The sequence below is a fragment of the Hemiscyllium ocellatum genome, chromosome 34 (genome assembly GCF_020745735.1).
Source record: "Hemiscyllium ocellatum isolate sHemOce1 chromosome 34, sHemOce1.pat.X.cur, whole genome shotgun sequence".
NCBI lineage: Eukaryota > Metazoa > Chordata > Chondrichthyes > Orectolobiformes > Hemiscylliidae > Hemiscyllium > Hemiscyllium ocellatum.
The window spans coordinates 46,479,649-46,499,680 of NC_083434.1; positions in this window are offsets into that span (position 1 = coordinate 46,479,649).

Genomic DNA, 20,032 nt, shown 5'->3' on the forward strand with positions numbered 1-20,032 from the left:
ATCCAAAATAGCTTTGGTTTCAGCTGTGGACACTGGCTATCTACTGAAGGCTTCTGGCTTTTCCCATCGGCAAATCCTTTCAAATCTCTTCAGAGTGAGCAGGGAGCGGGCAGAAGATGTCATCCTCCAGATTTCACAAGAGCTCTGATTGATATGGATCCTAAACTCCATTCCTACAGGAAGAAATCATAGTGGTCAGGTCTCAGTCAGTTAAGCTGTTACATTTCGGGCATCTCAATATCGCAACAAGATGTGTCACTGGAAATGTTCATGCTTTCATTGCAAGACCATGCATCAGTAACCTTGTGAATAATATATGTCCTGATGTAACTCATTGATAGAATATGATATTTCAGAATGTCCAAGTACAATGATTTCCCTTAAAGGCTTTATAAATCCAGTATTGACAAATAAAAACAAATGGGTAAGGATCCTCATTTATTCCCGAAGACCCATTCATCTCCTTTCGCTCCAGATTAAAACAATAACCAATATTCATGTGTAGTTCCATTTAGTGCGCAGACAGGAGAAAATTAGAGAGCTCAAAGCAGGCCCTTGAACTACTCTCCGAGATGATCATGGTAAGGTACAGACTTCATCAGTTCCCATGTACATCAGATGAGCTCAGTAGCATTACAGGTTGACATATTGAGCTCTATCTTCCAAAACATTTAATCTCAATTGTCTTTGAGAAAAGAAAGAATGTTGAATGGTATATGATTTGTCTTCTTTTAATAAACAAAACATCTTAGAGAGATAGTTCATGGTGGCTAACAGAAACCACTTTTCCTTCCTTCAGTAAAGAACTTTAGTGAACCCAATGAGTTTTTATGACAAATGACAGTGCCCGCATGTCATCATCTGTCCAGTTCATTATTCTAGATTTTTATTGAATTCAAGTTTCAATATTTCCCTTACTGGGATGTGAACCCATGAATATTACATGGGGTTCTTTATTTGTAGTTTTCAGTGACATTACCATGACACTACTGCCTCCCCTATTTTGGCATGTCACAGGATAAGAGGTGAACAGCACATTGCAATTTCCTGTATGTTTTTTGATTCATTAACAAGATATAGATGTCATTAGCATGGCCAACATTTAATGTCCATTCCAAATGCCTTTAGTTGATTGGCTTGTCATGCCAATTCATAGAGTGACCAGCGACATGGGTGTAGATCTGGAGTCATATGTCAATCAGCCCGTATCAATGCAGATCTTCTTTGTACTTGTGTTTGTGGATTATTTTCCCAAATCTCTGGATTTCTTGTTCAGTAACATCACCATTATTGAACATGTGTGTCACAAGTGAAAGCAACATTAACCCCAATACTTTCACTGTTCTTCTACAGAGGTTCTTTATGAAGAGAGGTTTTAAATAATGGAGAATATTACTAAATTATCAACCAGCCACTCATTCCGGACATTCTGATAGATAGAAGGACTTGACAGATGGGGATGAAGCTGGCTGGGTCAAAGCCAATCACCTGACAAACCCCTGTGACATGATTTCTTGGCTGCTTGTCTGGGGGTAAGTGGTGGGGAGGGAGGGGGTGGGGGTGCTATTTCCTGTGTGGATGCCAAAGCAGTTGCTCTTTCAGAGGACACGATGTTTGGAACTGCGGGGGACTTTCACATCCAATAAGAGTGTGCTCTAATCAATTGGCTTTTCCATCAAGCCCTATTGATTAGATCTGCACAGATCAAACACAGCTTGCTTCATGATCCCAATTTTCTCCGGTATTTTCTCTGAATGTCCAAGTCACTGTGTTGAGCGTGACTTGTGACTTCAGGATCCTCTGTCCTACTGGTTCACTTCAAAGAGGCACCAACAAAGGAGCCATGTTCCAATGCTTTCAAGCTTAATATCTGAGGTTATTCATTTGCTGGCAATACTTTGAAATCTTTATTTGTGTATGATTAGCTGTAAACGGGAGTTACACCAAAGGAACGATGAAATACCTCAAAGTCTGGATGGTGAGTGGCTTGGAGGGGAACGTATAGATGATAGAGTTTTCATGTATCTGCTGCCCTTGTCCTTCTCAATTGTCATATTCATGGGTTTGGAAGTTGCTATTTGAGGAACTTTGATGAATTTCTGCATTCTACATTGTCGATAGTCCACACTGCTGTTACTGAACACTGATGGTGGAGGGAGTGGGTATTTGTGGATGTGGTGTCAATCAAGTGGATTGTTTTGTCATGGATGATGTCAAGCTTCTTGAATATGTTTGGAGCTAAACTTATCCAGGAACGTGGGGAATATTCCATCACACACCTGACTTATGCCTTGTAGATGTTGAACAAGCTTTGGGGAGTTAGGAGGTGAGTTACTTGTAGCAGTATCCCTAGAATCTGACCTGCTCTTACAGCCATTGGGTTTATGTGGGGAGTCTGATTGAGTTTCTGATCAATGACAACCCCAAGGATGTTAATAGGGGGGAATACAATGATGGTAACAACAGTGAAATTCAAGGCTAGTGGTTAGATTGTCTCTTATAGGAGATAGTCAAAGCCTGGCATTTATTTGGCACAAATCTTACTTGTCACTTGTCAGCCCAAGCCTGGATATTGTCCAGATCTTGTTGCATTTGAACATTGACTGCGTTGATGTTTAAGGAATCAAGAATAGTGCTCGGTATTGTGTAATCAGTGGTGAACATTTCTACTAATGACCTTATGATGGAGGGAAGGTCATTGATGAAGCAGATGAAGATGATTGGGCTGAGGACACTACCCTGAGGAACTCCTGTAAAGTTCCTGGAGCTGAGATAACTGACCTCCAACAACCAAAACCATCTTCCTACCAGGTCGACTTCAAATAGCAGAGAATTTGCCTCCTGATACTCACTGATTCCAGTTTTGCTGAGACTCCATGATGCAGCCTTGATGTCAAAGGTTGTCACCCCCACCTCCCGTCTGGAATTCAGCTCTTTTGTCCATGTCTGAACCAAGGCTGTAATGAGGTCAGGAGCTGAGTGACTGATGGAACCCAAACTGGGCATCACTGAGGAGGCTATTGCTGAGCAGATGCTACTTGATAGCTCTGTTGGTGACACCTTCCATCATTTTACTGATTATTGAGAATAGACTGATGGGGTGGTAGTTAGGTGGATAGGATTTACCCTACGTTTTGTATACAGAACATTTCTGGACAATTTTCCACATTGTTGGGTAGATGACAGTGTTTGTAATTATACTGGAAGAGCTGGGTTGGGGATGGCAGGTTCTAGAGCACAAGTCTTCAGTGCTATCGCCAGAATATTGTCAGGGCCCATCATGCTTGCAGTATTCATTGCTTCTACCCATTTCTTGATATCACATGCAGTGGGTTGAGCTGGCTGAAGACTGGTATCTGTAAGGATGAGGACCGCTGGAGGAGGCTGAGAATGATATCCCCTTGTCAATCCTGGATTGCTGTGAAAACTTCAGCCTTACCTTTTGCACTGATATGGTGGGCTCTTCCATCATTGAGGAGGGGATATTTGCAGAGCATCCTTCACCAGTGAGCTGTTTAATTGTCCACCACCATTTTGATTGGATGTGGCAGGACTGCAGAGCTTAGATCTCCGTTGATAGTGGGATCACTTAGCTCTGTCAACCACTTGCTGCTTATGCTGTTTGGCATGCAAGTAGCCCTGTTTGGTAGCTTCAGCAGGATGACACTTCATTTTCAGGTCTGCCTGGTGCTATTCCTGACATGCCCTTCTGCACTCTCCATTGAACCAGGGTTGATCCCCTGGTTTGATGGTAATGAATGAGTGGGGGATATGCCAGGCAATGAGGTTACAGTTTACACTGAATAGATTGATTTGTAAAATATCACCACTACGTTCCCCTCCAATTTACACACTACCCCGATTTACAATATTACATTTCCTTCAATGTCTTGAGGCGAAAATCCATTAACACCTTTTCTATCATTACCTACGTGAAACAGAATCAGAGAGTCATACAACATGGAAACAGACCCTTCTGTCTCACTCGTCCATGCTGACCAGGTTTCCAGTAAAAAGTGAAGTCTGCAGATGCTGGAGATCAGAGCTGAAAATGTGTTGCTGGTTAAAGCACAGCAGGTTAGGCAGCATCCAAGGAGCAGGAAATTCGACGTTTCGGGCCAGAGCCCTTCATCAGGAATGAGGCCTGACCAGGTTTCCCCAAACTAAACGAGTCCTATTTGCTTATGTTTGGCTCATATCCCTCTGAACCTTTCTTATTCATGTACCTGTGCAGATGGAATTTAAATGCTGGAACTGTACCTGCATCTACCATGTTCACCAGCAGCTCACTCCACATTCAGTTCAAGATCATAACCTTCTGAAGAGCAAGTAGAGACAGGCAATTAATGTTGTACCAGACCATGACACTTGCACCCACAGATGAAACAAAGCCCCCAGCCCAACCCAAGGGACACCAAATAAAAACTAAAAGAACTATAGATGTTGTAAATCAGTAACAAAAACAGAAATTGCTGGAAAAGCTCAGCAGGTCTGGCAGCGTCTGTGGATAGAAATCAGAGCTAACATTTTGGGTCCAATGACCTTTCCTCAGAACTGAACCCTCTACCCGAAATGTTAACTTTGATTTCTCGCCACAGATGCTTCAAGACTCGCTGAGCTCTGTCAGTAATTTCTCTTTTTTCCCCAGGGAAACTGAGTTGTTAATGAGAAATGGGAATCTATGCATCTTTCTCCAGAGCAAATCTATCAAACTTCTGTCAAGATCAAGTAAATGTAGCAGAATGTTTCATGCAGGATGGCATTCAGTACATGAACGTTTGCTCTGATCACCAAAATTATTGCTGCATTTTACTATGATGCAGCCATATTTTGAATTGTGCGTTTGCTGTTAAATAGTAAAATTGATTTGCACTTGAATCATTTCACAGTCCAAATGAACTAATTAGACAAACAGCTACGCCTGACCTTAAGTAAACTGATCAACATAATGCCGCAGTTCATTAATTTTTGTGTGATTGCTATTGATTTGAAGCAGTAAATGAATTAGCTACGAAGAAAAAGATCAGTTATTTGGAATCCCTTCCGATTTTGGAATATTAAAAAGGAAACATTCCTTCCAAATTTAATTTTGAATGATTGCTTTTTTCATTTGTTTGTTTCTCCTACACTGGTCTGTCCATCATCCTGTTATGGAACTGCACACCAGAGGATTCAAATCATCATGTTTCTTTTTTTAAAACAAAAACAAACACTAGTTCTTGATGTCAGTTGTAATCTCTGTGGCAGGACTAATTAGTCATGGTATAGCATCGTCTTCAAAGCTAATAATGAAAGACACAATGTAACACAAACAATCCCAGGGAAAAACAACACAGCATTTGGGGAAACTCTTAATGTTTAATTACTAACTACATTTCATTACCTTTCTCCACAATTAATTGCAACTTCAGCACAAGACTCTCGGGTTGTGCAGTTCCCAGTTTTTACAGTAAACTTTTCAATGCATTCTCTCTGATTGATAAATGTCAAAATTATTTTTGTAGGCATAATGAATGACATGATTAGATGGTAGAAGTTGAGGTGCCATCGTTATCAATGGTACGCTAATTCACAGTTGATATTCTGCCAGACAATGAAATTCTAATCTCAGTTTTCAGGATTGCAGAGAAAGACCGCAGAATTAAGCAACTTTAATCACAAGCAAGCCTTTCAGGACAACTTTGTTCCTGCTACCTAATGAGAATGAAGAACATAATTTTGTTTTTGAAGCTTTCAGTCAGCTTTGTTTACATTTGGTTAACCTGTTAGTTAATAGTCAGTTTACATTTAATTGGTACATTCTCCACGGCTACATCTTTACCAATCAGAATCCATTTGTCAACCAGTCAGCCCTCTTATTATACAGTGCCAAATGTCGTTATTTTTCCCCTTATTGTACATGTCTTGCACATTGTCTTGATGCATGCAGGTGGCAGCCATGACAGATCCCGCTCCTACTCTGCCCAAGAATGAGATCAGAGATTCAAGGGCCCGAAGGATCAGCATTCAAAAGATTAAGGGGAAAAGGGACTGTATTCAGCAACCAAAATACTTGGTGGCATAATATTTACTTTGTAAAATCAACATTTTGCAGCTCTGTATATTGATCACAACAGATTGTCAAATTAGAAACACTTTCTGATCAGAAAACCACCTCCTCACCTGTTAGTAATTCCTTCAAGGAAATTAAGAATCCAATAGCCATGAATTCATTGGAGGCTAGTGTGTTCCATATTATTACCCCCTTCCTCACTTTGAAAATTGATGATCAGGAGGTTACCAGAATCCACTGTTACTCTCAGGAAATGAAGTTTTCAGTATGCACTGAGATTTATGTTCTTTCCCATCAGGAAGTGAAATTCCATTCACTTTGTCCAATGTAAACCTGTGTTGCTGTCAAAAACATCCCTCTACTCCATGTGAGATGTTTGCCTTTTGGCACAAGCCTTGTATTTTTTTAAAAGATCCCCTGATTTACAGCTTGTTTGCTACTAAGATTCACACAGCTGCAAAATGACTTGTAGTTGCCCAAATTGTTGTGTCCTGAAGCTATTAGAAAAAATAGTTCTTTATTATGAATCCAAAACCCCGATTTCTGATGTAGTGAAGCATTATAGCTGGTATTAATCTATTTGTGAAATAGTAGATGTCAGTATAGAATGGTAGATATGTATAAAGCCTTCATCCTGCTTGTAACAGGTGCTCTGAGTATTACTAGATTTTCCTGACAACATTGCTTTTATCAGATGATTGTTTCCTGAAATGATGCATTGCAAAAATGCAATTGTCCATATTTTGGTCATTGCTAAACATAGTAAAAGAATAAAATCTGTCAAATTAAACACTGACTTGTCTTTGAGAGTTATATGTACAGCCTAACTGGGTTCTAGCTGAGAACAAATTGAAATAACTCCCCAGAGGCCGATATCCCATCACCAAGTCACCCTTTATTTACATGTGGGGAGGCCTTGACTTTAGTACTGCCTCAGCCTGAGCCAGCTCTCAGAGTGAACAGAACCTCTGACACCCCTGTTTATAGCCATCAGCCGGGGCTCCTCGATTGGTTGACAGTCCCAATCAGGGAACTCATATTCTACGAGATCCAGCAAGTTGACCACCTTATATTCACTGCACACATATCAGAAGATTTATTTACAGAGTAACTAATTGAATAACAAATAAATACAAAATAAATTGCAATACTATCACAGACAATGGGCTGAAGCAGGTTTCTGAACAGATGGGCAAAAACGTGCAGCAGCACTATTCAAAATTTGGCTGATATCTTTACATAGGAACATGACACCAATACCATCACTTGACTATCTTAAAAGGTAAAAGTGAGCTTTCTGATTGATACATGCAATATTTCAACCTTCTCCTTTTTTGATAAAGGAAATGATTTCATCCATGAGAAATATGTGCAAGGAGATAGGTCAAAAATAACAACAAGCCTTTATGTACATTATCTCTACAGATTGAGATACTATTTCAATGGACATATATTATGACTGAGTTGAGTTTCTCTATAGTTCTCAGGATGTGCTCATACAAATTCATGCTGTTGTGTGCAGTCTACTTTTTGAAAATTTGTGTCAACAGTTCAGTGTTGCAATGACCCTGAGGACAAGATGGCCCTGGAAATCAAGCACCAGTATTCCCCAGGCATCACACATGTACATAAAATCAAAGCCTACATATAAAAAACAAACTTATCCTTTAACAAGTGGCGTATAGATTATCAGTTACCCAGATGAGAACTTAAACCGTGCCCCCTTTAAATCCCAATAAATACATTTATTTACAAATAAGACAGACAAGACAAAAAGCTCTGCAGAAATATTATGGGTGGGAATCATGGGCAAAAAGGTACAAATTCTTGGATCAAGTCCAAAGCACGAGGATAGAATGAGGTAACAGTCTCACAGCTCCTTTGTTTTTTGGCAACAATATCATATTGTTGACTGCAGAAGATGCTCAATTTGACAGTTGGTCAATTGGATCTTTGGTTTTTACTTTAGTTAGAAGTTCCTCTTATCAGAATGAGAAAGAGGAAGAGAGAGAAAGAGACAAAAAAGCAAGAGAGAGAAAGAGAGAAAGACAAACAGAGAGCAGGATAGATAGAGTGCAATTTCTTGGAGGTCTGAGTACAATTGCCTTTCTGACAGACCTGAGACCATTTTCCCAAAAGTTGGTGTTGCCAGTGAACCTGACAAATGTTTCATAACTAGCTGCTCCAAAAGTTATGCAGCCCTCTGTAACAAAGCAGTGAACAGCACACTGACTGACATTCCCCTCACATTTAAAATGAAACTAGCTCAGTCTCTGCAAAACAGCAATGTCCAAACCTCCATCTTCCAACTTTATATTTCTAAAAGTAAAATGTAGCCTTTTACTGTCAGTCATTTCCTTGGTTTACCTGCAGATTATCATTTACATTCAAATAGGTCTGTCTTTTTGTTTTAGGAAGGTCATGAATGTGTCGTAGAGTAATATTTCACGGTTTGGGTTTCCGTGTTTTCTCCATATTGTAGCGTGGAACAGGCTTGAGAAATTGAATGGCTTCTCCTTCTGTTCTTAATTTGCAGGTTCATCATCTTACTATACAACTATACAAAATGCTGGTGCAGCCACACTTGGAATATTGTGTACAGTTCTGGTCCCCATATATTGGAAAGGATGTGGAAGCATTGGAAAAGGTGCAGAGGAGATTTACCAGGATGTTGCCTGGTCTGGAGGGAAGGTCTTATGAGGAAAGGCTGAGGGACTTGAACCTGTTCTTATTGGCAAAAAGAAGGCCAAGGGGGGATTTGTTAGAGACATACAAGATGATCAGAGGATTAGATGGGGTAGACAGCGAAAGACTTGGTAAAATCAATGACTGCAGATGCTGGAAACCAGATTCTGGATTAGTGGTTCTGGAAGAGCACAGCAGTTCAGGCAGCATCCGAGGAGCAGTAAAATCGATGTTTCGGGCAAAAGCCCTTCATCGGGGGGACGTCAGCTTGTACGAGGGGGCATAACTACAAATTGAGGGGTGATAGATTTAAGACAAATGTCAGAAGCAGGTTCTTTACGCAGAGAGCAGTAAGGGCGTGGAATGCCCTACCTGCCAATGTAGTCAACTCGGCCACATTAGGGAGATTTAACAATCCTTAGGTAAGCACATGGATGATTTTGAGATAGTGTAGGGGGACGAACTGAGAATAGTTCACAGGTCGGCGTAACATTGAGGGCCGAAGGGCCTGTTCTGCGCTGTATTGTTCTCTGCTCTATCTTGTCAGATGTTAAAAATGAAATGAACTTGCTCTAAATTTTTATTAATGGTTAACAACAGTACCAGCAAATGCATTTAAAAAACATCTTTAACACAGCTGAATGATTGAAGGTGCTTCACATCGATGTTTATCAAACAACATTTTGATAGTGAGCTCCAAAAGGAGTTATTACTAAAAATAAATGTTTTGGAAGAGCTTCCTCAGGTAGGTGAATGTGAGAGAAGTGGAAAAGCCTACAGACTAACACCAGACCTCAGGGCATAGACAGCTGGGGGCTCAGCCTTTAATATTGATCTGATTTGATTTATTGCTGTCACATGTACCTCAATGTCCAGTGAGAAGTTTTGTTTTGCATGTGTATAGGCAGCTCATAAACATGCAAGGACATACAGATTATAAGATGACTGGACAGGGTGACTTGAAATTAAAAGTGCAAAATGACTTCAGAGGCTTTTAGGAGACCTGGAAAGCATCATTTATGCCTCCTCTGACTTTTATTTTGATGTTTAGATGATAGACACAGTGATTGATTTTGCAATTTCCAGTTATATTTCTCTTAGACCTATCTCGTGTTATTTATACTTTTGTATTTCCTTACTCCATCATCCCTTTTTTGACAATCTCTCTCATCTTCTACCCAATTACAGACCCTTCTTTCTGCTTCTTCTTCCTCCTCCGTTTCTATTGAATTTGACTCTGGACTTGCTGTCAGTTAGCACTCGAATGTCTCCAGGCCTGATGGGGAAATCATTAACCTGAAACATTCTCTGTTCTTCTCTCTCTACAACTTATGAGTCTGCTCTTTCTGAAATAGAATCGCATCTGAATGGCATCTATTTTGAAATACCATAAATAAGAAATAAAATTATTGCAATGATCATAGAACTTTATATTAAAAGGCTTGTCATTAATATTTAATACTTCCCATGTTTGCTCTGTCAATTAGACCATGGCTGAGTTCATACCATTTACTGCCTGACTGTCAGAACCACTGGTGTCCAACAAAAAAAAGTATCAATCTTAATTTGAGTGTAGACCCAGGAAAACATGTCACATGACGGAGCTGGAAAGTTGAGAAGAGAGCTTGCCTAACTGTTGCTGTGCCCCTTAGAACAAAATCTTAAACACGGCCCCTGGCATTATGGGTAAAACTTGACCCCTTAGAATGATATCTTTACTCCTTTTTTAATCACCCCTGAGCTTTAAGCATTGTTGGTTTTGTCAGCATTTATTGTCAATCCCAGATTACCCAATTAAAAGTTAACCACATTGCTGTGGGCTGCAGTCACATTTTTAAAACAATGCTTCACAGGATGAGGGTGTCACAAACTGGGCCAGCATTTCTTGCCAATCCCTAATTGTCCAGGGGGTAGTTAAGAGCTGAAAATGTGTTGCTGGAAAAGCGCAGCAGGTCAGGCAGCATCTAAGGAACAGGAAATTCGATGTTTCGGGCACAAGCCCTTCATCAGGAATGAGGAAAGTGTGTCCAGCAGGCTAAGATCAAAGGTAGGCAGGAGGGACTTGGGGAAGGGGCGATGGAGATGTGATAGGTGGAAGGAGGTCAAGGTGAGGGTGATAGGCCGGAGTGGGGTGGGGGCGGAGAGGTCAGGAAGAAGATTGCAGGTTAGGAGGGCGGTGCTGAGTTCGAGGGAATCGACTGAGACAAGGTGAGGGGAGGGGAAATGAAACTGGAGAAATCTGAGTTCATCCCTTGTGGTTGGAGGGTTCCCAGGCGGAAGATGAGGCCCTCTTCCTCCAACCGTCGCGTTGTATGTTCTGGCGATAGAGGAGTCCAAGGACCTGCATGTCTTCTGTGGAGTGGGAGGGGGAGTTAAAGTGTTGAGCCACGGGGTGGTTGGGTTGTTTGGTCTGGGCGTCCCAGAGGTGTTTCCTGAAGCGTTCCGCAAGTAGGCGGCCTGTCTCCCCAATATAGAGGAGGCCACATCAGGTGCAGCGGATGCAATGGATGATGTGTGTGGAGGTGCAGGTGAATTTGTGGTGGAAAAGGAAGGATCCCTTGGGGCCTTGGAGGGAAGTAAGGGAAGCACCCACCACCTCCTCCCTTACTTCTCTCCAAGGCCCCAAGGGATCCTTCCATATCCGCCACAAATTCACCTGCACCTCCACACACATCATCTATTGCATCTGCTGCACCCAATGTGGCCTCCTCTATATTGGGGAGACAGGCCGCCTACTTGCGGAACGCTTCAGGGAACACCTCTGGGACGCCCAGACCAACCAATCCAACCACCCTGTGGCTCAACACTTTAACTCTCCCTCCCACTCCACCGAGGACATGCAGGTCCTTGGACTCCTCCATTGCCAGAACATACAACACGACGGTTGGAGGAAGAGCGCCTCATCTTCCGCCTGGGAACCCTCCAGCCACAAGAGATGAACTCAGATTTCTCCAGTTTCCTCATTTCCCCTCCCCCCACCTTGTCTCAGTCGATTCCCTCGAACTCGGCACCGCCCTCCTAACCTGCAATCTTCTTCCTGACCTCTCCGCCCCCACCCCCACTCCGGCCTATCACCCTCACCTTGACCTCCTTCCACCTATCACATCTCCATCACCCCTCCCCCAAGTCCCTCCTCCCTACCTTTGATCTTAGCCTGCTGGACACACTTTCCTCATTCCTGACGAAGGGCTCTGGCCCGAAACGTCGAATTTCCTGTTCCTTAGATGCTGCCTGACCTGCTGCGCTTTTCCAGCAACACATTTTCAGCTCTGATCTCCAGCATCTGCAGACCTCACTTTTTCCTAGAGGGTACTTAAGAGTCAAGTATGCTGCTGTGGTTCTGGAGTCACATGTAGGCCAGACCAGGTAAGGATGGCAGTTTCCTTCCCTAAAGGTCATCAGAGAACCAGATGTTTTTGACCTGGTCACCATTAGACCATTAATTCCAGATTTTTAAAAAAAATTGAATTCAAATTCCAATGTGGTGGGATTCGACTCCAGGTCCCAAAGCACTACCTGGGTCATTAGATTAACAGTCTAGTGACAATGCCATTTGGCAATTGTCTCCCCTTTATGCAGGCTACATGAAGTAAGAACTATTGATTTCCTATTTCAGCAATACCACTGAACTCAATGGGTAGACACGGTAAATGCAGAAAAGATGTTCCTGATGACAGGAAAATCCCGAACCAGGGGCAGTGCTCTGTGGGTATGTGGTGGACCATTTTTGGACTGAGATGAGGAGAAAGATCTTCACTCAGACAATGGTGAGCCTGTGGCTTTCTCTGCCACCAAAAGCAGCCAATGCCAAAACTGAATGATTTCAATAAGGAGTTTGATATATAGCACTTGGGGCAAAAAGAGTTAGAAGGTTATTTGGGAAAAGCAGGAGCAGGATTTTGAGCTGGATGATTAGCCATGATCAGGCTGAATGGCAGAGCAGGCTTAAAGGGCTGAATGGCCTCCCTCTGCTCCAATTTGCTGCATCACGTTTTCTTTATATTCCAAATTATTATTGATTTCCCTAATGCCTTCTTTCAGGAATTCTTTACACAGGGCTGTTGAAGAGTGGGGTGCTAGAAAAGCACAGCAGGTCAGGCAGCATCTGAGGAGCAGGAGAGTCAACATTTCAAGCATAAGCTCTTCATCAGGAATGAGGCAGTGGCCCAAGGAGGCTAAATGGGATGGGGGGCTGGGGCTGGGGGGAAGGTAGGTGGGAATGTGATAGGTAGATGCAGGTAGGGCTGAAGGTGATAGGTTGGAGGGGAGAGTGGCGAAGATAAGTGGGAAGGAAAATGGACAGGTACGACAGTTCAATAGGCGCCAAGTTGGAGGGTTGGATCTGGGCTGAAAAATGTGTTGCTGGAAAAACACAACAGGTCAGGCAGCATCCAAGGAGCAGGAGAATCGACGTTTCGGGCATAAGCCCTTCTTCAGGAATGAGGAAGCTGTGCCAAGCAGGCTAAGATAAAAGGTAGGGAGGAGGGACTTGGGGGAGGGGCGTTGGGAATGTGATAGGTGGAAGGAGGTTAAGATGAGGGAGATAGGCCGGAGAGGATGTGGTGGTGGAGAAGTCAGGAAGAAGATTGCAGGTCAAGAAGGCAGTGCTGAGTCCAAGGGTTGGGACTGAGGTAAGGTGGGGGAAGGGGGAATGAGAAAGCTGGAGAAATCTGCATTCATCCCTTGTGGTCGGAGGGTTCCTAGGCGGAAGATGAGGCACTCTTCCTCCAGCCGTCGTGTTGCTATGGTCTGGCGATGGAGGAGTCCAAGGATCTGCATGTCCTTGGCAGAGTGTGAGGGGGAGTTAAAGTGTTCACCCACGGAGTGGTTGGGTTGGTTGATGCGGGTGTCCCAGAGATGTTCTCTGAAGCGTTCCGCAAGTAAGCGGCCTGTCTCCCCAATATAGAGGAGGCCACATTGGGTGCAGCGGATGCAGTAAATGATGTGTGTGGAGGTGCAGGTGAATTTGTGATGGATATGGAAGGATCCCTTGGGGCCTTGGAGGGAAGTGAGGGGGGGGGAGTGGGCGCAAGTTTTGCATTTCTTGCAGTTGCAGGGGAAGATGCCGGGAGTGGAGATTGGGTTGGTGGTGGGCGTGGACCTGACAAAAGAGTCGCGGAGGGAGTGGACTTTCTGGAACACTGATAGGGGAGGGGAGGGAAATATATCCTTGGTGGTGGGGTCTGTTTGGAGGTGGCGGAAATGACAAAGGATGATGCGATGTATCTGAAGGTTGGTGGGGTGGTAGGTGAGGACCAGTGGGGTTCTGTCCTGGTGGTGATTGGAGGGGCGGGGTTCAAGGGTGGAGGAGCGAGAAGTGGAGGAGATGCAGTGGAGAGCATTGTCAATCACGTCTGAGGGGAAATTGCGGTCTTTGAAGAAGGAGACCATCTGGGTTTTTCGGTATTGGAACTGGTCCTCCTGAGAGCAGATGAGGTGGAGGCGAAGGAATTGGGAATATGGGATGGTGTTTTTACAGGGGGCAGGGTGGGAGTAGGTGTAATCTAGGTAGCTGTGGGAGTCGGTCGGTTTATAGTAAATGTCCATGTTGAGTCAGTCGCCGAGATAGAAATGGAAAGGTCTAGGAAGGGGAGGGAGGAGTCTGAGACAGTCCAGGTAAATTTGAGGTCGGGGTGGAAGGTGTTAGTAAAGTGGATGAACTGTTCAACCTCCTCGTGGGAGCACGAGGTAACGCCAATACAGTCATCGATGTAGCGGAGGAAAAGGTGGGGGGTGGTGCCAGTGTAGCTGCAGGAGATGGACTGTTCCACATATCTGACGAAGAGGCAGGCATAGCTGGGGCCCATGCAGGTGCCCATGGCTACTCCTTTGGTTTGGAGGAAGTGGGAGGATTGGAAAGAGAAGCTGTTTAGAGTGAGGACCAGTTCAGTCAGTTGAAGGACGGTGTCAGTGGAAGGGTACTGGTTGGTTCGGCTGGAAAGGAAGAAGCGGAGGGATTTGAGGCCTTCGTGATGTGGGATGGAGGTGTACAGGGACTGGATGTCCATGGTGAAGAAAAGGCATTGGGGGCCAAGGAAGCGAAAATCATGGAGGAGGTGGAGGGCGTGGGTGGTGTCCCAAATGTAGGTAGGGAGTTCTTGGACTAAGGGGGACAGAACCGTGTTGAGGTATGTAGAGATGAGTTCGGTGGGGCAGGAGCAGGCTGAGATGATGGGTCGGCCGGGGCAGTCAGGTTTGTGAATTTTGGGCAGGAGGTAGAAACGGGCGGTGCGGGGTTGTGGGACTATGAGGTTGGAGGCAGTGGATGGGAGATCCCCTGAGGTGATGAGGTTATGGATGGTCTGGGAGATGATGGTTTGGTGGTGGGAGGTGGGGTCATGGTCAAGGGGGCAGTAGGAGGAAGTGTCTGCGAGCTGGCATTTAGCCTCAGCGGTGTAAAGATCGGTGTGCCAAACTACCACCTCGCCTCCCTTATCTGCCGGTTTGATAGTGAGGTTGGGGTTGGAACGAAGGGAGTGGAGGCTGCACATTGTGAGAGTGAGAGGTTGAAGTGGGTGAGAGGGGTGGACAGGTTGAGGCGGTCAATGTCTTGGTGGCAGTTGGCTATGAAGAGATCGAGGGCGGGTAAGAGGCCAGCACGGGGTGTCCCGGTGGATGGGGTGTGTTGGAGCAGGAGAAGGAGTTGTCAGAGGGTGAGCGAGAATCCTGGTTGAAGAAGTAGGTGCAGAGGCGAAGGCGGCGGAAGAATTGTTCGATATCTCGCCGCGTGTTGAACTCATTAATCCGAGGGCGTAGGGGAACGAAGGTGAGGCCTACGCTGAGGACTGATCTTTCATCCTCAGAGAGGGGGAGGTCTGGAGGGATGGTGAAAACATGGCAGGGCTGGGAGCTAGGACCTGGTGTGGGGCTGGAGCTAGGAGTTGGGGTGGTGATGCAGCCTCCTCGATCGCCACCCAGACAACTGCCTCCACGATCGCCAGGAAGACCATCACCGACAGATTCGCGGCCTCTGTGGGGTCCACAACCATCGGGAACAACACCGTTTCTGCTGTCACTGCAGCCACTTCCGCCCCCCAGAGTTGCCGTCGCCGCGTCTACTTCCGCCCCCAGTGACATCACTCACCTGCACAATGACCACGCCACATGTGTCTCTGCCCCCATGCCGATCTCTGCCCTCATGCCTAACCCCGCCCCCATGCCGATCTCCACCCTGTGCCGATCTCCACCCTGTGCCGATTTCCGCCCCTGCGTCGATCTCCGCGCCACGCCCAACTCCGCCCCCGCGCCCAACTCCGCCCCCGCGCCGATCTCCGGGTTGGATCTGGGGTAAAGTGAGGGAAGGAGAGATGAGGAAACTGGTGAAATCCACATTGATTCCATATGGTTGGAGGGTCCCAAGGCGGAAGTGAGGCGTTCTTCCTCCAGACGTCGGGCGGTTGGAGTTTGGCCATGGAGGAGGCCCAGGACTTCCACGTCATTGGTGGAGTGGAAGGAGGAGTTAAGATGCTCAGCCACAGGACGGTGGGGTTGATTAGTGTGTGTGTGTGTCCCAGAGATGTTCTCTGAAACATTCCGCAAATTAGTGTCTTGTCTCCCCAGTGTAGAGGAGACCACTTCAGGAGCAATGGACACAGTAGATGACATGTGTGGAAGTACAGGTAAATCTCTGCAGATGTGGAAGGCTCCTTTGGGGCCTTGGATGGAAGTGAGGTGGAGGGGGGCTTTGGGCACAGGTTTTGCAGATCTTGCAGTAGCAAAGGAATGTGCTGAGAGTGGAGGGTGGGTTGGTGTAGGGTGTCGACCTAATCAGGGAGTCGTGGAAGGGAATGGCCTCTATGGAATGCAGATAGAGGTAGGGAGGGAAATAAATCCCTCATACTTCATCTTTGCTTCCTTATTGCTTTTTAAGTTGTCCTGTGCTATTTTTAAAGGATTCCCAATCCTTGGGCTTCCCACAAATCTTCACTACATTTTTTTTTCCCTTTTGGTTTTACGCTGTCCCTGATTCTCTTGTCAGCCATGGCTGTCTTGTCTTCTCCTCTGAGTATGTTCCCTCTTCCTTGGGATGAATCTCTGCTGTGGCTCCCGGATTACTCCCAGAAACTCCTGCCATTGCTGTTCCACTGTCTTCCCTGCTAGGCTCCAATCAACTCTGGCCAGCTTCTCTCCCTTGTCTTTATAGTTACCTTTATTCAATTGTTACATCTAATTCCAGCTTCTCCCTCTCATACAGCAGTGTGAACTCAATCATATGATTCACTATTCTGGATGGTGGACCATACAAATCAAAGTCCTACCTCAAAGCACTTGAGAAAATATCCAATTAAGTCATCAATTTACAGAGTTGCCAGACAGAGTTAAATATTGAAAGTCTAATTTTTGTGTTCAGTCAGCCAAATTAGATACTATTAGATGGATTACATTAGATGTTCAACAACCCCATAACATCGAGCAATTTGGAGTTGAATAGACACCATAGAAACAGATCATTCATGCCAAATGTTAGACACTGGGAGAGTGGAGAGGTCTTTTTAAATCAAAATTACAATTGAAAGGAAATGGCAGAAATGACATGGAGCTGGGTGGTTGGGAATGGAATGGAGAGCTGGGAGATGGAGAGAGGGGATAGCAGTGGTCTTCAGTTACAGGTGTATTTTCCTCCTTTGGACCTGGTTGATGATCAACAATTAAGTTTTTTGCAAACACCTTTAAAAGCAGTTTTAAGAAATAAAGATGCACATTGCTTTAAAGATTTTCTCATTCGATACCTTTTCCTGATACTCTTTTGTTGTTGTTGTACTTTTTGCAAATTGTCCATAAAACAGATTAGATTGAAGTTGATGATGAAATAATGGCACTTGGAAGCTCATGCCAGGTGTAAATGGGTAGCAACTGCTTCAGTCAGGATTGACTATTTGCAATATTAGCCCAGGGTCTGACTGACTCATTGAGAACCCCCATTGAATTGTGTAAATCAAGGTCTTGTGACATAGGTAGACCCCGGTTGCAAATTCATCGTATGGTTTGTGCCAGCCAGTGACTGACATGGTCAGTCTTGCCACTGATCCCTACTTACTTTGTAACCTAGAAAAATATTTATGATTTTAGAATGAACTTTACAATAACTTTTGTGTCCTAGGTACACAAAATCAACTCCATGCTCTGATGGCCAGTCTGATTTTCCATCAGGAACATTCTCTGCCATTAGCTCCAGCTGTTTCACCCACCTCTACAGCTGGAGTGTGGGGACTGTTTGATGCCTGCAGTTCACTCGTGGAACTGAAGACCAGAGGTTTGTTGTACTGCACTGTCTGTTGCTAATTGGTTTGCTCATCCAGGCCTGTGTTATCCATTCTTCACAGTCTGGACAATGTGAAATCACTTTTAATAAAAACAGAAGATCTTTGAAACAATCAGCAAATCTGACAACATCCGCTGTACACATTTGTCCTTATCAGATACAAGAGCAATGTTTGTTTGTGTGTGTATGTGTGTGTGAGAGACAATGTAGGGCAGATGCACATTTGTTCCAATGTCTTAAATAACTTGTGTCAATTTGCTGAACAGTACATCATCTTCCAGCTCCAAGTAAGGTACTTTTGTCAAATTTAATCTCTCTTATTCTGCAATATCAAATTTTCAATCAGTTTTCCATTCATTCCAAATCTAAGTCTCAAAATGCTGATTCCATGAATAAGCAGCCCCATCAATCCTGATAATTGGAAAATGCCAATTCTGTCTCATTCAGAGGTGGTGCAATTATGCAAGATGATAGAAGGTAAATAAAATGCCTTACTTTCATCTGAAAACCTACTTGCATATTTATTCAAGAGTCCAAATGAGGAATGGGATGCTTGTGATGAGAAAGAGGAATTGCTTGCATGTGAAATTTAAAAAGGTGAGGACAATTGAGACGGAATGTCACAACTGGCAGCCAAAGTTCCAGAGTCAATTTGGATCTTTCCAAAATGCAGTCGATCTCCAAAAGACAGTAACAGGAAGGGTTGTCAATTGTTGACAGAAATGGGATGGGAAATGGAACTTGTGTGATTTGTGGAACTCTCTCAATAAATCAAGGAGTAATCTGATGAAGGAAGTACAACAATGCAAATTGTGAACCAACTTCCCTCGGTATCAACCAATCATACCTTGTCTATTAGGCACCAGTGTAATCCATCCACAAAGTATCACTGATGCATTTCAGACCACAGAGACCGGTATCATTGTATTATACTAATTGTAAGTAACCTAGCAACAGATCAGCCAAGCTACCACCTCAGAGTGAGATGCCTGGTCATAATCATAATCAAAGAGCTGCACTAAAACCTTTGAGGAACATCCTGAGCATCTGACATACTGAACCAATCCATAATTTATTTCATTCCATGTTGGCGTAGAATTGGAAGTTTCTGAAGAAGCAGTCAGAAAAATAACTGAGCACTTGCTTATCGCAAACTTGTAATTGCTGTTGAAGCTGCATTCTGGGAAAGGAGATACTTCATACAGAATGACCAGTCCACCATCCCTCAATTGTTCATCCTACTTTCCAAAGGCATCAATGTGGAGCATTCCCTCATGGAATCAAATTGGTATTTGTCACCATGTCAAGGAGAGAGGGAAAACATGTCTCACCTGTATCCCAATCACCATTGGGACCTACGCCTCACTCCCCACAAATTCCAGGTAGCTTATCAGTTACCAGCAATGTTCTGATGTTTCTGTGTTGGGCAATAATACAGGATCACAACCATCCTCAAGTTCCACTCCACATCATAAATCATCCAGGTTTGAAAAGACATCGCTGTTCCTTAGTGTCATTGGGCTAAAGCCCTGGGCAAATTTCAAGTACTGCTCTGATCTCAATGAATGACAGAACAGGCTCAAGGCACAGAGTGGCGTCCTCTTGTTCCCACCAATTTCAGATATCAATATCCAAAATACATTCCAGTAGTGACTGAGTATTGCAAACATAGGAACACACAAATTAAAAGAAGGTGTAAGTCAAATCAGTCCCTTGCGCTTGTTCTGCCAATCAGATCATGGTTGATCTGTTTTGAATTTGATTCATTTGCCTAACAACCACCTCCACCTGAAAAAAACCAATGACTCCACTTCTGTTACCTTCCCAGTGCTGCATTCCAAAGTTCCCCACCTACTGTGAACAACAATCCCCTTGTCTCTGTCCTAAAAGAGTGATCCTTCATTTTAAAACAAATCCTCTTGCACTGAACTCACCCGCAAAGGAAACATCTTTCCCACATCCACTTTGGTAAGTTCATTCAGAATTTTATCAGTTACATCAAGTCTCTGTTCAGTCTTCAAACCTCCAGTGGA